This window comes from Glycine max, chromosome 14, assembly GCF_000004515.6.
Source record: "Glycine max cultivar Williams 82 chromosome 14, Glycine_max_v4.0, whole genome shotgun sequence".
Lineage (NCBI taxonomy): Eukaryota > Viridiplantae > Streptophyta > Magnoliopsida > Fabales > Fabaceae > Glycine > Glycine max.
Genome location: NC_038250.2, coordinates 44,439,795 through 44,446,596, shown reverse-complemented (window position 1 = coordinate 44,446,596; position 6,802 = coordinate 44,439,795). Strand labels below are relative to the sequence as shown.

Sequence of the window (6,802 nt, the reverse complement as noted above, 5' to 3'; positions counted from 1 at the left end):
TGTTCATTCCAACAAAAATTAAAAAATTGTAATTGCAAATTGCAAATAAATAAAATAAACAAATACCTATCTCCCTGTTCGCTGTGATCCGTGAAGTCCAAATTCCACTGAGTAACCCTCTGCATAGCAGCATAACCACCGGTGGCGAAAGCTCTGAGAAGATTCAGCGTCGCCGCGGCTTGGCAATAAGCCCTAATCATCCTCTGCGGATCCGGAATCCTCGACTTCTCGTCAAAGGAGTCTCCGTTAATGTTGTCCCCTCTGTAACTCGGAAGCTTCACGCCGTTCTTCTCCTCAAACGAATCCGACCTCGGCTTCGCAAATTGCCCCGCCATTCTCCCCACCTAAACAAACACACAACACAAATTCTCATTTCACACCTTACAAAACAAACTTTATCCTCTTTTATGTCAATTCACAATGGAAAATAGACACATTAACAAATTGACACTTTAATATTTCATCACTCCCTCCGGTCCATTTCACGAGGAATCAAATGGAACTTGCTGAGTTTTGATAGTGGTCTTATTCGATTCGAGAAGATTGTATAAAAAAATATGTTTCTATTTGTTACCATTTACCTTGATGACGGGCATTTGGCCGCCGAACATCATGACGACGCTCATCTGGAGGATGATGCGGAAGGTGTCACGGATGTTGTTGGCATTGAACTCCTTGAAGCTCTCGGCACAGTCTCCGCCCTGGAGGAGGAAGGCATTTCCCATGGCGGCCTCGGCGAGGTGCTCCTCGAGTGTCCGGGCCTCGCCGGCGAAGACGATGGGAGGGAAGGCGTCGAGGGTGCGGAGGACGGCCTCGAGATCCTCCTGGTTGGGGTATTCGGGCAGCTGCAGGGCCTTCTTGGACTTCCAGCTGTCCACACCCCACTTGTTTGCTTTGATTGCGGCCGGAAATGCCGATTGTTGGTCTTGATCCTGGTTCTTGTCGGCAACAAACCACCATTTTGGCGGGCTCGGCGGCGTGGACGGCGAGGATGGAAGGGGATGGGCCAGGCTTGGGCCGGAGCCCGGGCCTGATGTTGGGAATGAGGGGGTGGGATTGGGGGATTAAAGATTTGGGGGGAATGAGGGAGTTGGAAGTGGAGGAAATTGACATTGTGAATGGAAATGAAGTTGGTGTGTGGGCTTTGTTTGGAGTCACAAAGGGATTGTGAGAGGGGGTGGCTGAAGAGGGTTTGGTGAGGGTTTTATAAGGAGATGCCTCTAGTGTGGGTTGTTGCCGTCAGTGTGCGTCTGGGATCGTGGTAGTTGGGGAAGGGTGTTTTCGTCAATTCGAGGGTATTTTGGGGACTGTTGGAATTGTGCTAGTTGTCAATAAGCTCAAATTACTAATGCTTCGTGTTTTTGGATTCTTTTTTTTTTATAATTGTTTTTGTTTTGTTATCTTTACCTACTAATCGCCCCCTTTTTTTGGCGTAGTGAGTAGGCGGCGTGGCGTGGAGTTAACGACCCAGCTGAATACGGGTTCTTTATAAATAAATAAAACATTTTTAAGGTTAAATTCGTTTTTCAGAAGAAAAAAATTATTTTGATTTAGTCCCTTGAAATTTAAACTAAAATACTTGTTTATCTATATAATAGTACAAGAGTTTCTGCCTTCTCCTTCCAGCACTTTCTTGGTATCTCTATCACTCCATTCTTATTTTGCTTCACTCGGTCTAATTCTTGTTTCGAGATCTTGATCACTTTTGTTATTCTTGTCATAGAAGAATAGAATTCGAAAAAAAAGGTATGGCTTCCTTCCCCTTAGCAGACATCCTAAGATCCCTTCGAACTCCTCTATGATTGGTGCTAACTGAAAGTCCCCAAAAGTGAAACATCTGAGTGATTGGTCGTAGTATTAAGTGAGAGATGCAATGACTTCAATGGACACTTCTATCATTGTCAGATCCCAGATCTTTCCATATGCCTTGTGATGAGAATCCTGAAACTGATCAAATACAGGCTAAAGGCCCAAGTGGAGAAGGACGAAGGCCCAAGTGGAGAAGGATGAAGGCCCAGAAGCAGAGACACTATTAAGACTATTAATTGTTGTTAAAGGTTCAGATTAATTTGAAGGCCCATAATAAATATGTTGTATTTTTTATTTATAATTTTTTGGCCCAAACTGTTTTTTGGCCCATGTCTATTTTTATCATTTTGTTCAGATACACTATAAGTATTGGTTTTTGTTTTCAATAAAAAAAACTTTTGGCATTTTCATAAAATTTGGTGAGAGTTTCTCTCTGGGTTCCTTGTTGAACCAATCTCAGACTTATCAAGGTAATCCTTGTGACGTCTAACTTGACTTATCTTCCTTCTCTGGAAGTGGCGTCATCCAAAAAAAACTTTGTAACCTATATCAAGTGATCCGCTCCTAGTCAGGATCACATCACCTTGCTGAAAGCTTGACGTTGAACTTGATCCATTTACTGCCCCAATTTTCGCAAACTGGCTAGTTCTAGATTCTTGACTTTGACATGATAGAACATCTTTTTAAAAGATGGCACTTGGTCCAACCCCATGTTTGCGAGAATGAAAATTCTGATAACCAATACTTCAACACCTTATCATAGAGGACATATGATGAATGCATCAGGGCATGATTATGCTATGCATGACAAACGCATCTATCAACTGACACAAGACACCCGAAAGACCATCCTTTCTTATCCACAATGCATTAGGCATCATGGTTTGTTCACAGTTATTACCATGGAACCAAATGCATGCAACTAAGAAAGCGGTGCTGACCTTCACGCTTCTTTCGGGACTTTGACGATGAGAAAGAATGCAAGGCATGGGCAACGACATGGTGGAAGTATGCATGAGTGAACATAATGACTAATGACAACAGAAGGTATGTGGTTGGTAACACAAATAAACATGCTAGACAAATGAGCATGATAACATAACGACTTAATGCAAAATGCCACGTGCAAACATAATAAAATGGTAAACACAGGAATGGTGTATACTATTACGACATTATAAAGATATGCATGACTAGATCAAAGAAACAAGACATAGTAAGTTTGTTCTGTGTCCCTAGTTTAGGATCCTAATGGAAGGGATCGAAAGTTCACTATCCGGTGATAACTCCCAAGGGTGGTTGTATGTAACTTTCAAAGGCTTCTAGAGGTATCATCCTCTTTGATAACAACATTGTGGCAGTAAGGACTACCAGCTACAACGCATCATCAAAAGAGGAAAACTCTAGATGAGGCTTTACTGTTATCAAGCGAGTCGGAGACCCATCATGACCACAGATCAACCTCCACTTCCTATGTCTCACACAGACCCGGGTATAGGGCCTAATACCTTAATGTGTGTGCAAAGGTGTAGGTGCCATGTGTGCACAGAACAAACAAATATTTCTAATTACGAATGTAATAGATAGATAGACACACACCAAACACAATATCACAGCAAAAGGTTATATACAAATATGGACAAAGCAAAATATAAAAGAGAAAAGGGAGCCTAAACAAAGAAAAAGTCATGATAAAAAAAAGCACATTGATCAAATGGCTTAACTCTTTATCAACTCCCCAGTGGAGTCGTTATTTGTCGCAACCTACCCTTCAACGGGCGGGCGAGGTGGAAAGAAAAGGGTGTGTCTTCCAACGTTTATTTGAGAAAAACATTAGAAAAACCAAAAAGAGGTCTGCGAATTTTGAAAATAAGGGTTCGGGAGTTGTTTACGCATAGGGAAGGTATTAGCACTCCACGCGCCCGTTACAAGGGACAACAACCTTTAATCGTGTGTGCAAAAATGTGACTTTAATATTATTTATTTTATCTTTTTATATTTTTTTTTGGGATCGACAAGGGTGTTGCCTTTGCTCCTACCTATCCTCAGTTGCGATGAAGAATTCATACCTACGTAGTTCTTTAAAACGTGAAAGTTTGTGTGTCAAATTGTTTTTATGCTTTCGAAAGGTTCACTTTTAGTAAATAAGAATAAAAGAGGGTCGTTAAGACGTTGGACCTTGAACGATCTCAAGTGACTTTGATGGAGAGAAAATCAGTTATGTGTTGGTTTTGTTAACTTTCAATGTCTTTAAAAGACAACTTTACGGCACTAATTATCGATTAAGATTAAATTTTACAAAAAAAATGAGATTACCGATGATAGAAGGAGAAGATGAATATGCACAAAACAACAAGGGGGACCCCTAAGGGTGCATAGATCACATTCAAATCTTAAAACAAAACTAACTGACGGTCGCACAAAGAACACCGAACAAAGAACGATGTAGAGATTGATCGCGATTTGGCAGCGCCTCGACTTCGTTTCCTTTTCTTCTTCTTCTCTCTTATTTCTCTCAATTTCCTTCACTCCTCAATGCTGGAACCCCTTCTCAGCCTCCCCTTCATGCCTATTTATAGAAAAAATGGCACTTGGGACCATGGCAGCTCGCCCAAGCGAGCTAAGACTTACTCCTGAAGTAACTGGCTCGCCCAGGCAAGCCAGAGGCTAGCCTGGGCGAGCTAGGGTCCAAGAAACTCAATAAAAAGACCCTTTTTGCCCCTCTTTTTTTGGTATCTTTCGCATTCTTGATTAAAACATTGAACGATCTTTCGTCTTGTGCGGTAACTGGTGTCGAACAACGCAGTTCAGCTAGCGAGAATCAAAACATCAGTGAATGATAGTCCCTGGACGAAATTAGAGTCTGACAGGTAGTCATAAGTTTAATTTTTAATTTTTAAATTAATAATTTTAAAATAAAATGTGTTTGGTAAAAAATGAAATTGAAATAGTTTTCAAATCAAATTTAAAATACTTTTGTATTATTTTTTAAACCAAGAAAATAAATTTGATAAATTTTATTTTTAGTTTAAAAAAAATACATTCTACCTTCTTACATTTTGGGGCTTTGTCATCAAAATGTTTAGTTTTTTTTATAATCCTTTTGACGGTATCTTTCAACACCTTATGTGGCTCCCTCCTTCTTTTGCCTTTATTGCAGAAGATTTTGTTGACCATTTTCCTCTTTTTCATTGACCCTATTTCCCCTTTATCAACCTTCTTTAGTCTGTTATCACCTCTTTTCTTCTTCATATAATTAATTAAAGTCTCCTAGGCCTTTACAACCATATCCCCCCCTCCCCAAATTGATCCATGCATGTAGATCTGCACCCACAATATTCATTGACCCAAAATTAGTTTGGTTGTTATCTAAACACTTTGTTTGCTTCTTTTTTTTTGTGGTAATATTTGGGCTTAGGCCTTTTTTCACCCCCTTTGACTGTCTCCCCTAATTGACCCATAATGTAGGCTTCTGAATGTTGGCCTTTGTCAGATTCTTTTAGTTTTTCTAGACCTTTTTCCTCTTCCACCAAACCTTTCTTGTTTCATACCTCCTCACATGCCTAAAGAGCTTTTATGTTTCTAGCTCTCCTTCCTTTTGCGTGTCTTCTTTTGAAATCTGATCTCTGATCATCTATACATTTGTTGATATCCATAGTTGGTATAGCTAACATAAATCCTTCCTCTGTCCCACTTTTATCCTCCATAGGCCTCTGCTTTTCTACATCTTGCGCCTCCTTCCACACATTTTTCCCTTCATAGCTTTTGTCTATCCCATAATCCATCCCCACACGCCTTGCTCTGCTTCCAATGACTGATGATGCAGTGTTTTCTTTATGAAACATATTTAGAATGGACATCATGGTACTATTCTATCTAATCATCGATACGTTCTTCCCCTCACCCCCGCCGCTATCATCTCTTTGCACCCCTAGCCATTCACCTTCATCTTCAAAGCCTTCCCTGAAATTTAAGCATTTGGATATGCTCAACGACAAAGCCCCCAAATCAAGCCCTGCTATCGATGACTCGTCCTTCGACTTCGTAGATCTCTTTGCCCTACCACATCAATCTTTCTCCTCTTTTGCCTCTGCTTTCTTCAACAAGAGAACATAACAAATTTGTTTGTTAATTTTGATCCTTTTGTGAGTATTTGTCATCCCAGTCCACGCAGTGCTTATTAGAATCCTTATGTTGTCAAGTTTTGCGAAAGAGGAAGTTTCTTTATCCAAATCCTTGAATATTCTCACATTTACTAATGTTTTTGTGAAACATTCTGTGTTCCAAAACTGTACTGATAACTCAAAGCATCTCACCCACACAAGCCTATACCTTGTTGATTCTCCTGGCTTCCATGGCTTTATCGAGTGGAACATATTGCTCCACCTCTCTTGCTTGGCGTCAATGATGTCTTCTAATCTCTTTTCTCCATCCACTAATAGTAACATTATATTTTCTCCCTGGTTGATAAGTTTTTGCCTCAAACAAATTGTTTCCAAGAGATCAAAGGCACTGGTAATCGATTATCAAACACTGTAATCGATTATGAGAGACTAGATTTGCAAATGGCTTTTCAAAAAGGGTTTTGAAATTTGAATTTTGAATCTTGTAATCGATTACTAGATGTTTGTAATTGATTAAAGTTTCTTTCCCTTACCTTCTTCGTTCCTTCTAGTATAAACCTCTCATTAATACAACTTGCCTTCATCGGTTCAATCAACCATGCGACCCAACATTTCTGGAGCCAGCTTGGGTTATCTATTTGTAAGGTGATATCTAGGTCTTTCCAATCATCCTTATGTTGTTTGCATGCTCTATGTTTTTTTACCTCCCACTTTCTATGAGTGTTTTTGCTTCTATGTGTTTCCTTTTGGGCATATGTTTTTTTGTGTTTTCTAGAAAGCATCGCCTAGTTCATTATTGTCCCTTTTTCCTCCCCTATATTTTTGTCCTTTCCCTCCACCCTCATGTCTTTTAAATTTCGAAAGGTTGA

At 40.0% G+C, this 6,802-nt stretch overlaps 1 pseudogene across 1 annotated transcript in view; it reads right to left on the bottom strand.

Moving 5' to 3' along the window:
• LOC100809567 (phospho-2-dehydro-3-deoxyheptonate aldolase 1, chloroplastic-like) overlaps window positions 1-1,202 on the bottom strand; it is a 4,657-nt pseudogene extending 3,455 nt beyond the window's left edge. Inside the window, exons 1-2 of the transcript XR_418140.4 lie at window positions 582-1,202; window positions 67-344 (exon numbers count right to left, since the gene is read on the bottom strand). The product of XR_418140.4 is annotated as a phospho-2-dehydro-3-deoxyheptonate aldolase 1, chloroplastic-like (transcript). The remainder of the gene's footprint in view (window positions 1-66; window positions 345-581) is intronic.
• Window positions 1,203-6,802: the final 5,600 nt, after the last annotated feature.